Source organism: Ceratotherium simum, chromosome 17, assembly GCF_057802395.1.
Source record: "Ceratotherium simum simum isolate JZ-2026a chromosome 17, ASM5780239v1, whole genome shotgun sequence".
Lineage (NCBI taxonomy): Eukaryota > Metazoa > Chordata > Mammalia > Perissodactyla > Rhinocerotidae > Ceratotherium > Ceratotherium simum.
The window spans coordinates 36,190,851-36,209,315 of NC_141916.1; the positions used below are offsets into that span (position 1 = coordinate 36,190,851).

General features: G+C 40.6%; 1 protein-coding gene across 3 annotated transcripts in view; it reads right to left on the minus strand.

Annotated features, from left to right (window-relative positions):
• Nucleotides 1-18,465, minus strand: part of RASSF8 (Ras association domain family member 8) — a 127,105-nt gene that overhangs the window by 107,850 nt on the left and 790 nt on the right. The gene's annotated exons all lie outside the window — the stretch shown is intronic.

The following is an 18,465-nucleotide window of genomic DNA, read 5'->3' on the forward strand; positions in this document are numbered from 1 at the left end:
CTCATTATTTATTAACATAATTAATATCATTATTAATATAATTATATGTAGTACACACAAAAGATAGGAATGAGGGAGCATGGAGGTTTTATGACCACCACTGCACATGCTCTTATTATACAAGTGAGATTGGCCAGTCTGACCTCCACATGTATAAGGGTATTATATTTAAGCCTAGTCCCAGTCATGTAGGAGCTTAGAAATAACTTGATTTGACCTTAGAATTGAACAAGTATTCCAGATTGGCTCTCTCTATCAGAAGCTCAGAAGCCTCTGCCTCTTCAACTAGAGTCAGTTGTACGTTTTTTTGGATAGAATGTTAGAAGAGTTTCATCGTCATTTCCTGAAACTTATTGTCATTAATACAATGTCATCAAATTAAATTCACTCAGTGCCAACAAGCAAATAGTTACCTTTATCTATTTTCTCTTCTGTGCCTTAGTTATCAGACTTTGGGAAACGCCTCCATCTCCCACACTCCTGCTGAGACAGAAGGGCCATGCTGAGAAGTTTAGGCCTGATCCCACTCGTAACGGGCAGCCACTGAGGATTTTGAACAGAGGAGCGTCACAAGTCCTAGTCTCACATCCTACCACTAACTATGTGACCCTCCTCTTCTATTCTTCTGCGACTGCTCTTCTGAAAGAGAATATGGTACAATGACCTCCCAAGGCTCCCCCAGCATCAACACCACCACATTTCTTTTTTTTTTTTTTTAGATTTTTATTTATTTATTTTTCCCCCCAAAGCCCCAGTAGATAGTTGTGTGTCATAGCTGCACATCCTTCTAGTTGCTGTATGTGGGACGCGGCCTCAGCATGGCCGGAGAAGCAGCGCGTCGGTGCGAGCCCGGGATCCGAACCCGGGTCGCCAGCAGTGGAGCGCGCTCACCCAACCACCAAGCCACGGGGCCGGCCCCAACACCACCACATTTCTATAGGAATTCTATAGGTTAGTATTTGATGTCAGTGGTCCTTAATCATAAAAACTAGTATCTCTGCCCATACTATGGCTGCCCCACAACCTAGTTGTTCTCAATCATGACTTTTAAAAGATCAACTCTGTTGCTCCTGGCAAAATCAGAGAGTATATTTGTAAAGCAAGATTCTCAATTTTTTTTGTCTTACAAATATTTTAAATTGTGTACTTAACTTGGCAAGTCATATTACTCAAAAATGATTCACAAAATTAGTATACACTTTGTTAACTTGCTGAATATCTAAAAGATGGAAAACAATTTTCCTGCTAAATAAAGTCAAGAATAAAAACTCCAACAATTTGGGCAGATTATTTCCAGGAAAAAAATCAAAACAATCAGTTGAATGAAAGAGGCTTACTAAGAAGTTAGGCGGATCTTTAAATAGAGGAAAAATAAATAACAAGATGGTTATGGGCAAACTCCCAGATAAGCCAGTTAGTTTCTCTCTGTGCAATGATTACAGCTGTAACCCATAACCTCCGCCATTTCTAAATACTTAAGTCATACCTAACAGGGAAGAATCCATGCAAACATCTCACCGATGCCATAACAACACAGCTGACATGCATTGCTGGTAGTCAGAATCACTCGAGTGGAAGGCCATGGCATAATAACTTAATGGAAGAAATCCCGGACCAAACAGGGTCATAAAGTCAAAGTCGGTGTGTCTAATCTCACCTTGAACTCGCACTGCTGAATGATCTTGGGATATTCATTTAAACTTTCTCAGTTCATTTCCCTAACTATAAGTGGTGTGATCTGATTATTCCCAATAATTGTTAAGAATTAAAATATATAATGGACATAAAAGTGGTTGAAAAACTGGACCAACACTGAGGCATTAAACTGTTGACTAGGGAAACATCCTAAGATTCTAGACTCAACTCACAACTTTCTTGGTCACCTGTGCAAAATCAGGTGAGACTCTATCACATGGTGTCAGGATCTGATGCATTACACTGGGCTTGTTCTGAACACAGTAGGTGGAAGAGAGACTTGAGACAGCAGTGGCCTGGGTGAGAGAGGAAGACCAGTAGAAGACTTGTTCATAAAAGCTTACCGCCTTGGAATAAAGTCCAAATTCCTCAGTGCAACACAAAAGACCCTTGCCACTTGGCCTCAGCCACATTTTCAGCCCCATTTCTCTCTACTCCCAGCAATAGACCCCAGACTGAGTGACTCTAGACACTGTGCTACCTCCCAACAGTACTCTGTACATCCATTCTCCTGGGCTAGCCTCCACCATGGTCCTCTGGCTGTGGTGGCCTCTTTCCAGTTCCCCAATCACCTTGCCCCACCTTTATACCACTGTCCACCAGTCGTATTTGTTTTGGTCCTTCAGTCCCTGATTAGAGTGCACCGTCTTCCAAATAGATTTCTCTGCTTCCCACAGTTCTAAGTAACAAGTCCATCTTCTTTCCTTTTGCTATTGTCTTTACTTCCATAACAGGGCTTTTGAAAGTTCAAGTTTTACATTGCTAACTAGATTGTAAGCTTCTTGAAAGGCAGGGGCCACTTCCTATCTTTGTAATACCACCCTCAGCAAGTATAATTCCTTCGACATAACATGTGCTTCATAAACATTTGTGAATATAAACAAGGCGATCTCAATACACTGGAAAACCTCGAGCAGTACTCTCAGCCCTAGTGAATTCTAAAGCAATCTCAACATTTCCTAATGTAAAATCTGAATAAGCAGAAATCTTAAATCAGGACAGAGACAGAAAAACTGTGTTTCTCATAACCAATCTTGCTATCAACAAAAAGCTAATCAAACTTTAGGACAATGCGATACCCTTTTTCCCAGGAGGGAAAAAAATTATTCCTAACCTCTGCTCCTGCCACTCCCCCAATCCCACCGCACACATCTAACTTTAGCGATATCAAACTATTCGTAGTTCTCCAACAGACTATGTTCTCCCTTACATACTGTGCCTCTGCGCCTGTTGTGCTATCTGTATGGGGTATCCTCCCAGAAAATGCCTTTTCATCCTCAAGTCTTAGCTCAAGAGTGAATTTTCCTCTTAAACCTTCCCTGATTTTTTCAGGCAGACTTAGGAACTTCTTTCCAGAAGCACTCACTTCCAACCCCACCCCAGGAACCCACATCTCCATTTTATCCATTCTCACATTCCAAAAATTATTTCTTTAAATCCCTGGCCTAGATACAAAGTATCTAGAAGATAAGACTGGTTCTTTTTGGTTTTGCATATCCAGCCCACAGGCACTCAACAGATCCTGTCTGAAAGGATCAATGAGGAGTAAAGGCGCCACTCAATCTACCAACATCATTTATCTACAAGTAGATAACGTCCCCGTTTCGGGTTCAGGATCTATCAAGTGCCCACCCATCACCATCCTATTTGGAAGAGGCAGACAAGCGCAGAGTGCATCCTCAGCAGTTTTTCCCATGTCTGAGTACTATTCCCACAGCAACAATACCATCCATGAAGAGGGTTCCAGGCTGGCCCATCAAGCCCTATTCTATTTGAAGGATCTAAAATAGTTAAAACAGCTAGAGATTTTAGGACTCTCAGAGCTAGAAAACATAGTATTAGTAAAAGTTCCCTGCCTGTTTTATAGACTTTTGTGGGCTAGACTAAAATCTTAGCCCTCCCTTTTTGTGTAAGCACCCTTGGAAAAAGATATCCTTAAATTCCAAATCACTGTGGACTTCTACAACACTCACATTTTAAATCGGAGGCTTCCTTTAAACAGAGTGCTCTCTTTGTAGATCAGCCATGGAGTTTCCCATGTGTCAGGTGGGCTTCCTCCTTCTCCCCTTTTCTTTCTGTTTCTACCTCCTCCGCTTGTATGATCAGGAAAATTAGTCTAATATTAGCCCAAACAAAACATAATAAATCTTCTGGAAGAAAAACACACACCTTCACTCACGTTTATGCTCCAGCCTCAGCGGGGTCCTCAACACTGCTGCGCTCTCCCTGGACCCCCAGCTCACTGAGCCACTTAGAGGCTGCCTGCCCTAAAGCTCCTCTGCTTTGCTCAAAGCCCACCTCAAAGCCATGTGCTTTCACTCACAAATAACCCTCACCCCTCACTTCACTGAGAAAATTAATGGCAACTGGACATGAGTTCCCTCCCTGAGCATCCATCCTAATTCCAATTTTTAAATGAAGGACTTCAGCATCTGGCAGATCATCTCACAGACTCATTATCTCAAGTTAATCCTCTTGACCAGTTTATAAGGAAGACATCCAGTTGACCCATGGATGAGCAAAATGAGGATCAAAGGGATTAAAGGATGTGTCCACAGTTCCATACCAGTAAAGGACAAAACAGAGAGACTGGTTCTCTTGACACTGAGTTCACATTTGTACTGCACATCTGTTTCAGGACAGCCTCAACTTATTTTCTCAATTCTCCTTCACACGTCCCACGGTCTAGCCGAATTAGCCAACTAAATCTACCCAAGCACGTTACAAAGAAACTTGCCTTTACCTCTTCAAAAAAAAAAAAGCTATCTTTTTCTGATTATAAAATACATGCACATTGTAAAAAATTTTGGACAAGATGAAAAAGTAAGATTAAAAGTCACCTATAATAAATAATAAGAATGAGCAATCTACAACTATACACAATATAGATGAATCACGCAACGCTGAGTGTGAGAAATCAGACACAAAAGAGTACATGTTGTATGACTCCATTTATATAAGGAACAAAAAAGAGTCAAAACTATGGAATGGTTAGCAAGAGGGAGCCTGTGGGAATGCTGATAATGTTCCATTTCTTAATCTGGACACTTGTTGCATGGGTATGTTCAGCATACCCAAGTTCAGTGAAAATTCAATGAAGTGTATATTTATGACGTGTGTGTGTATATATGTACAGAGACGTACATAAACACACACATATATACTATACTTGAAGTCAGATGCAATGTTTATATTTTGGTGTGTTTTCTTCCTGGTGATTTTTTTTCTTTTGGTATGCCTGTTTCAAAAAATTACGATCAGACAGTTTATATTCTGACATTTCACCTAACAAAAAAGCATACGCATTTACCCAAATTACTGTCAATTCCTCGTAAATATCTTTAATGGCTGTATCACAGTCTGTCTGGTGCCTGTACCATAATTTACTTAACCAGAGCCCTGCTATCAACCATGAAGATGTGTCCAATGTTTATTATTATAAATACTGCTGTAGGGGCTGGCCCGGTGGCGCAAGCGGTTGAGTGCGTGTGCTCCGCTGCAGTGGCCCCTGGGAGGTTCAATGGTCCGGATCCAGGGCGCGCACCGACGCATGGCTTCTCGAGCCATGCTGTGGCGGCGTCCCATAAAAAGTGGAGGAGAATGGGCACGGATGTTAGCCCAGGGCCAATCTTCCTCAGAAAAAAGAGGAGGATTGGCATCAGACATTAGCTCAGGGCTGATCTTCCTGACTAAATAAATAAATAAATAAATAAATAAATAAATAAATACTGCTGTAGTGAACACCTCTACCCTTTAAGTCATTTAGCCACTCTCTCTTCATATTCTACTTCATATATTTATAATATTGTATACTACAGCATAGCCTGCCATATGTAATTATTCATGTACTTATCGCATCCTCATTGCTCAGTAATAAGCTTCACAAAACCACAGACCACATCACCCCTCCTCATATCCTCCACAGAACCTTACTCCTGAACGTGGTGTAGGTACTTACTATTTGTTGACGTGTTTTCAGAAGCCAAGTAAAACCTCCATTCCTACCAACCTAGATTTCACTATCACCTCAGTCGTCCATGTAACATGAATGTTTTGTCAGCTATATTCCAAACTCTTTGTTTAGTCTGCACAGCTATACACTTAGAGGCAGTTCAGCGTGGTTCCCCTTAAGGGTATACATACTGGCCAGCATAGTGAATTCATTCAACAACTAACAGTGCCAAGCCCCAAGGATCCAATGATAACCAAACAAGTTCCTGCCATCAAAGAGCTTACAGTTGGTGAATAATTAAACATGGATCCTGCTTTCAAGGAGACCCACAGCCTAGCCGGAAAAGCAACATGAAACAAATCCTAACTCCACCGCTCCTGAGCTTTCAAATCACAACTGCTCAGATGGGAACAAATACCAGCCCCAGAGCCAAACTCTTGAAAACTCTGCCTGGGTGGCCGCCTTCCTGTTAGTCTCTGGATGAATGTTTGCTGTACTTAAAATACGTTTTAAAATATATTACAAACATTATTAACCCCATCGTATCTGACAATGCAAAAGTATGGTACATGTTTAAACTGCTAATAAAAAAGAGACACAATTACAGTAGAAACAAAAGGAGAGCTAAGAAAAATAGTTGAGAGTGACGAAAAATATTTTTCTTTTCTATTTTTTCCTTTTGCATTTGGAATGAAGATTGGGAAGAACCCTGAAGAGCAAAGGATGAATGGCGCTGAGGGTGAAAAAGGCTAAGCTATAGCTATTATAACCTAGCAGTAATAATCAGCCAGAACAGAGAAGAGAGATCTTCAGAAGGTTTTCCATTTTGAGTAGAAAACAGGATGATCAGCGCCAAAGGTGGAAACTTGGCCCCATGTTAGTTGTTCTAGAACAGAAAGGCTGAGCACAGCCAGGGCTGAGCCCACCCAGGCTCCTGCAATTCAAGAGGTGAGGGGTGAACTTGGACACCAAGGGCTACTAAGGGGCTTCCCAGGGCTCCAAAGAGAACATGAAGGAGCCACCTGCCTCAAGAGATTTTTAATGTAGACAGAGCTGCTCGACTTTAGAAAAAGATGCCCTGTGGAACATCCAGCAGCAAGGGGACAACTGGTTATAAAGCTTCAAAGAACCAACTTACACTCCTTGAACTGCATTGGGGGACTACAAGCTTCAAGTCCTCTTAGTCACTTTGAACTTGTGAACAAATGAGCTTAAGAAGAGCGTCTCAGAAGCTCACCTGTTTGAAGTAGAGAGCTTCTGAAATTACAACACAAAGGAAGAAGAGAAATACGCATGCACATAGTACTGAAAGAAGGCAAGATAGACTCCTGAGGGAGTGAGCACCTCCTTCAGGGAGAGAGGATGGCTAGGCCGGGGTTTAGAGCTCTAGAGTATTTTGGTAGGTAAAGGAGAGGTTGAACCATTTTTGCACGTGATCAAATAGCATGTTTAGACGTTTCAGCATCAACGCATGAAGCAGTTTATTAATTTAGTCCTGCTAGAGCCTGGCATGAGAGGACCGATGAGGGAGGAGAGCTGGCGGGCAGCCAATCAAAAGGCAGGACAGCCACCTGGCTAGCCCAGAACAGGGGACTACGCCAGATTTCAGAGGTCCTGTGTGCTATAACAGAGTCTGATCTCAACCCTGCAGGCAGTGACAGAGCTGAGCTTGAAGCAAGTCAGTGACTCAGTGAGATGTGTGTATCCAAGAGCTCATCTGGTGACATGGAAGATGGGTCTCAGGCAGGGAGACCAGTGAAGTGGTAACAGTCTCAATGAGAGATGCTGAGTTAGAGCAGTGAATGATGGGGAAATGGAAAAAATGTTCTCAGCTGTCCAGGAGGTAAAATCAGAAGGACTACATGAGTTAGTCAAGGTGAGGTGGCACAGGAAGGATTAGGAATAAGGTGGATGATGGTGCCACAAACCAAGGTACGAAATAAAGGAAGAAGTCAGGAGATATGTTGATCCTAAGGAACTGCTGCATGGTTCAGTAGAGAGGGGTCTGGAAGTCAGAATACAGAGCACTGTAGGAACAGATTTGGAAGATCATCACCACATACCATACGTTGGAGTAAGAACAATGAAAGTGGGTAAGACCACTCATAACAGAAATTCTTATATTCTTAGGATATGGACCTTTTTGTGAGCTTGATGAGAATCCTCACCCAACCAAAAAATGTACATAAACAAACAACATTTTGGAAAAAACACTAGCCAGCTTACAGGCCCCCTGCTGCCCAGAGAGGACTGCAGGTTAAGACATCCTGGGCCTGGGGGCTGGGAGGGGAGGTGGGAAGAAGGTGTAAGGCAGCATTTCTCAACCAGGATGCTACTGGCAAATTGCAAGGGACACGTCTTCACCACGCAGGATGCTGAGCACCTCCGGCCCAGGCCCTGCCCACTAAGCACCAGAAGTACCCAAAACCTAGTCTCTGTGACAACCCAAAAATGCCCCCATATATTCCCAAATAATATCACCCTATCTGAGAACCTCTGGTCAAAAGGAAGAGAAGGAGGCAGCAAAGAAGACTTAGAAAGATCAGAGAGGGGAGAAAAAGCAGATCTAATCCTTCAGCCAACAGGTCATCCCCATTTCCAAAATACACCCCACAGTGTGACCCTTCTCCCTACCTCCACCACTAGCACATTATGTAAGCCATCCCTTTCATGAACTATTGCAATCATCTCCTAATTGGTCTTCTTGCTTCTATCCTTTTTTTCCTTCTTCTTTTTATTAAGTCACCATGCTGTATATTACATCCTCAGGACTTATAACTGGAAGTTTGTACCTTTTGACACCCTTCACCCATTTCCTCCCCCACCCCCCCACCTCTGGCAACCATCAATCTGTTCTCTGTATCTATGAGTTTGGTTTTCTTCTTTTTTTTTTAGTTTGCACATATAAGCGAGATCATACAGTATTTGTCTTTCTCTGTCTGACTTATTTCACTTAGCATAATGCCCCCAAACTCCATGCATGTTGTTGCAAATAGTAGGATTTCCTTCTTTTTTCTAGCTGAATAATATTCCACTGTATATTTATGTACCACATTTTCTTTATCCATTCATCCACTGATGGATGGATAGGTTGTTTCCATGTCTTGGCTTCCTGCTTCTATTCTTAATTCCCCTTGACAAGCTCTTTCCACATGGCAGCAAAGTGAGCCTTTTCAACTTTACTAATTTTATTTAACCAACACTTTTATAATATTTACTACCTTCACCATGTTCTGTTCTTTACAAACATTAACTCATTTAATCCTTACAACAACATTATGAGATAGGTATCGTTCCTAATCCCATTTTACTGATGAGGCACAGAGAAGTTACAGAACTACTCTATGGTCACAGAGCCAGTAAGTATAGGGCTGGGATTTTAACCCGGGCAGCCAGCTGCAGAGTTGATGCTCTTGACTGCAACTCCACGCTATTCTCCAATTCATTATTCCTCTGTTGAAGACCCTCAACTGTCTTCTCACACAAGAGTGTAAACTAGATTCTTGTCACAGCCAATAAGGCCTTAGAATAGGGGCCCCCACTACCTCATCTCCTGCCCCCACCCCAGCCTCACTGCTCTGACTGCTGTGATGTGGGCTCAGCCCGCTCCAGGGCCTCTGCACTCACTGTCTCCTCTATCTGGAGTGTTCTTCCTTCAGACAGCTACAGAGTTGGCTCCTTCACTTCATTAAGGTCTCTACTCAAATGTTCTCTCCTGCCCATCTAATATCAAATAACACCTCTACTCCTACCCCCAGCATTTTCAATTGCTCCACCTTGCTATATTTTTTTCTCCAAAGCATTTACCATCATGGAAAGAACGTAAAATTACTCATTCATTTATTATCTAACTCCCACCAGTAGAGTGCACTTTCCATGAAAGCAGGAATTCTGTGCATTTTGTTCTCTGCTACAGCCCCATGCAAGGAAGGGCATGCAGTTCATATTTGAATGAATGAATGAACAAAGAAAGAGTGGTGACAAGGAAGCCAAGAAGGAGAAATTTCAAGACAGAGGGAGATAGCTCAACAGTGTCAACATGCTACAAAAAGCTTTGGTTATATTAGGAGTGAAAAGTTTCCACTGATTTTGGCAATTAAGTTATTGGTGCCTGTGGCAAGAAATGTTTCTAAGAAATGGTACCTGGCTGGGGAATGAGTTGACAGGTGATGTAGTAGAAGCATTAAGCACAGACAACTCCTGTAAGAAGTTTGCTGAGAAAGAAGACAGCTAGAAGGAGCAGCAATGTCAAGAGAGACTTCAGCATATTCTTTCCATGCTGAGGGTAAGGAGCCAAGGGACGGTGAGACTGAAATTCAATAGAGAGAGGATTACCATGGAGAAAGGCCTTGGAGATAGATGACTCCAGACTGTGGAGGATGAGGAGGATCTTCCATGTTAACTAGCAAACGCTCTTCTCTCCCCTTCGGATGATCCATCCTGACAGTGTTCTCTCTAACTCAGGTGCTCCTCAGACCATCAGCCTGGACCGACTGTGGAGAGTTTAGAACCTGTCCTCTCCAAAGAGCACTGAGGCCTGTTCAGACTCCCAGTTCAGAGAGAATGAGTATAGAGTTCACTGGATCTGGGTAAGAGGGAAAGGCACTAACCCTTCACTGAGACACGTCATATACACTCATTTGCAGATATGGACACATATAAACATTTCTTTTATTGCAAAACAGCCCTGAGTGATAAATTAGTAGCTTCATGTCAAGATTAGGGAATTTGAGTCTGGGAGAGCTTCATAACTTCTCCAAGGCTACTCAGGTCCAGCCAGGCTTTTAACTGAAGTGGGTGCTCTTTCCAATATATACTGTATGTCATTACTCAAGAGAATAAAATAGAAGAGACAGATAATCAAGACTAGAAAAATTAAAATGGAGGGCACGCTCCAGGTTGGGAAATTTTCAAAGAGAGAAAATAGTGAAATAATTGTCATTAACAGGACAGATAACTAAAATTTAAAGGCTAAGTTGTATATGTTACCCCACCACCAGACTTTGTTTTTCCTTTAGTTTGTGTTATCCAGCTATGAATGTCAATTGATATAATAAAGAGATATAACAGACAACTGATTTTTTTTTTTTTTTAAAGATTTTATTTATTCATTTTTTTCCCCCCAAAGCCCCAGTAGATAGTTGTATGTCATAGGTTCACATCCTTCTAGTTGCTGTACGTGGGACTCGGCCTCGGGTTGGACGGAGAAGTGGTGCCTTGGGGCGTGCCTGGGATCCGAACCCGGGCCGCCAGCATCAGAGCGCGCGCACTTAACCGCTAAGCCACGGAGCCGGCCCGAGAGACAACTGATTTTTGACTAAGACATAAAGGCAATTCAGTGGAGAAAGAAGAGTTTTTTTTTTTAACAAATAGTGCTGAAACAATTAGATTTCCATATGCAGAAAATCAACTTCAATTCATAACTCAATCAATATAAAAAATTAACTCAATGGGCCAAACACCTTAACAGACACCTTGCCAAAGATACAGAGATGGCAAATAAGCAAATGAAAAGATGCTCCACATCTTATGTCATCAGGGGATGCAAATTAAAACAACAATGATCTACCACTACACACCTATTAGAATGGCCAAAATTCAAAACAAGGACAACACTAAATGCTGATGAGGATGTGAAACAATAGAAACTCTCATTCATTGCTGGTGGGAATGCAAAATGGTACAGCCACTTTGAAAGACAGCTTGGTAGTTTCTTACAAAACTAAACATACTCTTACCATACGATTCAGCAATTGTACTCCTTGGTATTTACTCAAAGGAGCTGAAAACTTATGTCCACACAAAAACTTACACACAGATGTTCATTGCAGCTTTATCCATAATTGCCAAAATTGGGAAGCAACCGAGATGCCCATTCAGTAGGTGAATGGAAAAATAAACTGTGGTACTTCCAGACAATGGAATATTATTCAGGGCTAAAAATGAGCTATCAAGCCATGAAAAGACATAGAGAAAATAAATGCGTGTTACTAAGTGAAAGAGCCAGTCTGAAAAGGCTACATACTGTATGATTCCAACTATATGACATTCAGGAAAGGGAAAAACTATGGAGATAGTAAAAAGATCAGTGGTTGCCAAGGGTTAGGACAGAGGGAGGGATGAATAGGCAGAGCACAGAGGATTTTTAGGGCAGTGTAAACTACTCCATATGATGCTATAATGGTGGATAAAAGTCATTATACATTTGTCCAAACACATAGAATGTACAACACCAAGAGTGAACCCTAATGTAAACCATGGACTCTGGGTAATAATGACATGTCAATGTAGGTTCATCTGTAACAAATGTACCACTCTCATGGGGGATGCTGATAATGGAGAAGGCTAGGCATGTGTGGGGGCACTGGGTATATGGGAAATTTCTGTACCTTCTGCTCAATTTTGCTGTGACCCTAAAATTGTTCTAAAAAATAAAGTCTATTTTAGAAAATTAACTTAAAATGGATCATAGACTTAAATGTAAAACCTAAAACTATAAAACTTCTAGAAGAAAACACAGAGAAAATTTTTGTGACCTTGGGTTAGGTAAATATTTCTTAAACAGGACACTAAAAGCACAATGTATAAAAAAAAATTCATAAATTGGACTTCATCAAAATGAAAAACTTCTCTTCAAAAGTCACTGTGAAAAGAATGAAAGGATAAACCATAAACTGGGAGAAAATCTTTGCAAAGCATATATTTGATGAAGAACTTGTCCAAAATATATAAAAAAACTCTCAAAATTTAACAATACAAACAATAAACTCAATAAAAACATGGGCAAAAGATTTGAACTGACACTTCACCAAAGCAGATATAAAGAGAGCAAAAAACACATAAAAAGATGCTCAATATCATTGGTCATTAGGGAAATGCAAATTAAAATCACAATGAAATACCACAAATAACTAAGATTAAAAAGACTGACCATACTAAGTGTTGACAAGGAACCAGCATGCTTATACACTGCTGGTAGGAAAGTAAAATGGTATAATAACTTTGGAAAACAGTTTGGCAGTTTCTGAAAAAGCTAAACACACACCTACCATGATCCAGCCATTCCACTCCTACGTACTTACCCAAGATAAATGAAAGTATATGCCCATACACAGACTGTATGGACATGTTCATAGCAGCTTTATTTATAACAGCCAAAAATTAGAAACAACCCAAATATCCACCAATAGGTACAAAAATAAATACACTGTTGTATATCTATACAATGTAATACTACTTGGCAATGAGAAGGAATGAACTACTGCTACATACATCAAAACAAATGAATGTCCAAATAATTATTCTGAGTGAAAAGAACCCAGACCAAAAAAGAGTACATACTACATGATTCCATTAATTTAAAATTCTAGAAAATGCAAACTACTCTATAGAGACAGAAAGCAAAGCTGTGGTTTGGGGGTGAGGGGATGATGGAAAGGGAAGGAATTACAAGGGAAATGGGGAAATTTGGGGAGGGTGATGGATATGCTCATTATCTTGATTGTGGTGATGATTTCATATTTATATGCATAGGTCAAAGCTTATCAAATTGTACACTTAAATGTGTACAGTTTATTGCATGTCAATAAAGCTGTTTTAAAAAGAAGAAATATAAGGGAAAGAAGTCATTACACACAAAAAGAAAATAAGAAAAATACAGCACAAATAAGCTACTTAAGTTTTCTGACATCTAATGGCATCAGGTATTAGAACTTCCTTTAGAAATGGCCAAATTTTACCTTAAACATTGCAAAATATCCCCAACCTATCTTTCAATAGTATTTCTACAGTGAAGTTTCAGAGATTATAAACCTATTCAAATATTTTAAGCAAAAATAAGATTAAGATCTTACTTTTCTGTCCAACATCTATCCATTAAGAGAACCCTAATTTTTTCAATGTATGTAATTATACCTAGAAGAATAATTTAATTTTAAGTGATTTTCCAATAATAAAATTACTATAATTAAAGATACATGGTGTAGCACTCAGAAGCCAATGACAGTTAACAAGAGTTACAAAATATATCACCTACACGATTAAAACCTGGTGGAAAATTATCAAAACTCTCCTCTTATTACAACCTGTATTTAGATCTGATTTCTTATCAAAGCAAAGAGTAAAATATATGCTGCTGAATAAGAAAATATTTTTCTTAATGCATAAGACTTAGACAGCACTGGAGTTAATTGTAATGAGCTTTGTGATGTATTTGAATGTGACAAAAAAAACACTACCCAAAATAAGTCTTCTAAATCTTATAGAGCAAGGCTGTGAAATAAATAGGTAATAAATACTACTGGTGCTAAAAAGCTCCAGGCAATTTGGGCAAGGTCACTCAAAGTAACCAGTAAGCACATATACAACAAGGGCTCCCAACCCTAACTCTGTTCTCCTCCCACAGTGGTGGCTACTCGTGATGCAAATGTCCTGGGGGCACAAAGGCCTACCACAAAGGCAAATCACACGGTGTGTCTGTCTCTGGCCACACTCTCAATATTTTTAGACAACAAGTAAAATCAAGTCTAAATAAGCACCAAGGTAAGGTAAAGGGTCGGGATAAAGAGGGCATCTCTACCCAGTCATGCCTTCCTGACTAGTAAATAAAGGGTGGGGAAATGAGGGGCCAAGAATACAACGTTCTTGAGGGAAGCAAATGTCTGAAAAACTTAAGCTTCCTTTTTAAGATTTTGATCAGGTAAACTACTCACTCTTCTTTCGTGAGAGCACTTAGCCCAGAGCTTGGCACATTACAGGAGCTTAAAAATGCTGCTTTAATGCTCCCTGCTCTCCCAACCCAAGGGTATCCAGCTTCTGGCTAGCAAAAACTCAGGGACCAGACCACGCAGAGCTATAACAATTTGGGAAAAACCAGAGGTTGAGTGCAAAGAAATAAATCCAGAAAGGACTAGAATCACCTCCCAGGTTCCCTGTCCACTTAGTGCCCTATAAGACACACAACCAGAAAAGAATTAAAATTATATTCTAAGAGTGTGAGGGAAAATTCTAAAAGGAAACTAAAGTTCTAAAAAACAAGTCAAAAGGGAATGTGGGTGATTATGTAAGAAGCAGAGACTAGAAACATTAATAATAAAGACATAAGCACTTCAGAGTTATAGTGCATCAAACTAATATTTTGTAAAGAGCAACCACATGACCAAAACACTCAAACAGAGCTTTAAGCCTTCCTTGGCCTTGGGAAGTCATGAGACTTTTCTGGCTAAAACAAGGAATGCTTTAGTGAGAGAGGGAAAAAGAACTTCCAGATCTCTAGGTGGCTCCCATTTTTAAACAACTGCTCCTCTACCTTAACTAAATGGTCAAATGACATGTAGCTATGCAAGTCACATCACCAGCGGGACAGTACTAAACATCCTTACAACTATAACTCTCATTTTTCTACTACATTTTTCCCTATCTTCCTTTGAAGTCCAGCACTAAGCAACCAACAACCACTGACCAATGCGTTATCATACGACATGTGTACAGTAATATGACATAGTAAGATTTTTTTCTTTCAGTAATCCTGTGCTGATGAAAAAAAGCATAATTACTTTAATGATGTACTTAGAGAAAGGATTATCTACAACAGAAAATCACAGGGGTAACGCTAATTAAAAGGTGTCCCAATTTATTACTATGAATTTTTCACAGAGCCCAAATGCATTAATTTTACCCAATATCTGCAAAGGCTGTTTCATACTATACATAAAACCAGCAAAGAAGGAGCATAGGAGAGTGCCAGTCTGGCTTTTCTGTTATGTAAAGCAGATTTAACAGTTATAAAGAAGGCAATCAAGATACAAATATAAAACTGATATTACTATCTTATTCATTATAACAATAACTATTTATTGAGCACCTACTATACATACCAGTCACTGAGTATAGACTGGTGAATAAACCAGGCATTATTCCTGCCTGCAAGAGCAAGAAAGAAACATTAAACAATTAAATAATATATAATTATAAATTGTGAATATTAAGAAGGAAAAGATGATTGTGCTATGAGGCAGAAGATACAGGGGTTCTAAGTCACATGATGATAAGGGTGGCATTCTGGAGAAGACTTTTATAAGAAGGATATTTGAACCTGCACCCAAGGATGAGAAATTACTCAAGGAGATGGTCCTAAAATAGAGAGATCAACAGCATGAGCAAGGGCCCTGAGGTGAGTCTACTGGACAACTGGACAACGTGGCCGGCAAGAGAGGAAGATGGGGGCAGGGGCCAAATCACGCAGGACCTTGTAGGTATGTTGAGTATTTTACACTTTATCCCAAGAATAAACGTGTTTCCTAAGAGCCTGGAAGACTTTAAACAGCAAGTGACCTTCTTTTCTTTTTCAGGCTTGCTGGTGGGAAAAGGGACAGGAAGGGGTGCAGAGTGTGTGCAGGAGGCCTCTGCAACGCGGAGAAATAATGGGGGCTTGAGTTAGGATGGCAGCATAGTGGGGACTGGAAACCAGACAGGTTTGCAAGAGATTCTTCCAGAAAAGTGGACAGGACTTTATGACAAGCTGGTTGGGTGGGGGGTGATAGAACAGAAGAGAGAGTGGAGGATAACCAGCCGTCTGGCCTGAGCCACTCGCTGGATGGATGAGATGAAAAAACAGAGGAGGAACAGTTGAAAGGTTGAGTCATCAAGAGCTCAGTTCTGGAGAAGTCTGAGATGCTGCCATTTATGGGCTAAGATGTGCCAGGCACTGTATTAGGTGTTCTTATCACAGCACCCCTTCTAGTAGGAGTATCCCCATTTCACAGAAAGCAAACTGCAGAGCACAGAGGCTGAAGCAGCCTGGTCAAGCTCACCCAGTTCCACGTGAAAAGGCACACTTGCCACCCAAGTCTGGCTGGCTGGCTGGCTGGCTGTGGGGTAAGCATTCTTTCCACCATACAGAGTTCTTGGAAATGATCTCTACATTTTGAATTTTGAAATCTATTTAGGGTTGGAGCAACCTAGCATCCAAGGAGAGTAAACAGGTGATACATTATTTTTTAAATCCAAATCCTCAGATTTATGATGCATAGTGTTTCCCTGTTCCACGCCCATTCCCACTCCACTTCTACCTGCAGAGTTTTGTAATGTTTTGGACACTAGCAAAATATCTAGGACCTTAATGTTTTACAATAAATGAGCAAAGCCATTATGCCAGGAATCAACCGTAATGAAAAGAGCAACAATATCCAGCAGCAAATAATATTTTTACTTTCAAGTCATGACATACATCAACGTAAGATAGATCACTTAATAAGTAAGAAATTTTGAAAAACTAATCATTTCTCAAAATGACCCAGGCATTCAAGTCAAAAATTAATGCAAGCCACCAGTACAGAAGGCTACAAAGGCCAAGCGTTGAGATTCACATTAAAAAATCGAAACCTTAAAAAAATGAAATGTTACGCAAAAAGAAATGATAGCGCAACTATGTAGAATTTAAAATCTGCAATTCCAAAATATCTCAACCAAATGCCAAATTCAGTCAACATGCACCCTAAAAACAACTTAAACATTCTCTTCTTTCTAACTGCTTTTCCCTGTAACATGCTGACACTTCTGCAAACTGAAATGCCTTTCCTATGTGCACAGTTCCATGATTTGCTCCCTCCCTGGGCTCTCTGATGCCCTCCTCAACTACTGAAGCCCAGAAATCAGGCTCAATCAATGAATCTACAAAGAACTCAATGCATTACTGCCAACTGTGTCTATTATTGAAAGTACCAGCTTGAGACTCTTAAAAGGAGACAAAATGAGGAAGTGGGAGATTTTCGAAAGGCTTCGTCATCTGTGTGACAAATTATATTTTGTTGGGTCTAATTCTTCAATAGAATAATCATCAAATTATGTTCAGTCTTCTTAAAGTGGGGTACAGTCACATGTAATTTTTATAGTTTTGGGAGAGCTCCCCAAGGAGATAAATAAAATTAAAAGGACCATTAATATGCCCACTAAAAGATAAAAACTCACACAAATCCTCCAAAATGATGGTGCTGTGCCCTGCTTCCTGAGTCTTGTGTCCACCCGGTACCTCTCCCTGCAGAGGGCTAGCTGGCATTCACTCCTGCCTCATCCAGGCAAAGGAAAGCATGCTAAAAAATCCATTACGAAAGCTTCTCATTTTTCTGTTCCTTCATAACATGATCACCAACTCCTGGCAATCTAAAAATGAAAGACTTGGGAAAAAAATCCAACTACCGGGTGCCCCCTACTAGAATGAGTGGTTAATCCAACCGACAGAAAAGCAGAGATCTACACATATTTGAAGGTGCTTCCTGAGGACACAACAGATCTAAGGAAGAATTGCTGAGCCACATTACACTGGAAAATCCACAAATGCTCGTCCTCGCTGTCACCTGGCTGGAGGAATTTTTTAAAAATGCAATGCTTTGATGTATTGACAGGGTTAACCTGACGGGTTTAAATCAGTTACGAAACGTGGCTTGCATCTATTTCCCTTCCAAATCCCTAAAGATCATGGGCAATACTGATCCGCAATTATATTCAACGCTTGCACTGCTGAAGATGCCATCTGATGCTGAAAAAGTAGTGGTTTAGCAACACCATGCGGCTCTCTGATGCTAAAATAACAACGCAACACTCGATTACGAATCCAGGTACTCGGCTTGTAAGACCCAGTGCCGCACAAGGACCCACGTTCAAAGCTCACGTCCCTTCAGGTTGCATCTTACTAAGATTTCTGCCCTCTACCCTCTGAAAGTTTCTAGTTTGCAAAACGGAATTACTCTGGAAGTCCCCTCTTCTGGACTCCCCTCCCCAGATGGGTTGGCAGTAGGGAGAAATAGGGACGGAGGATGGTG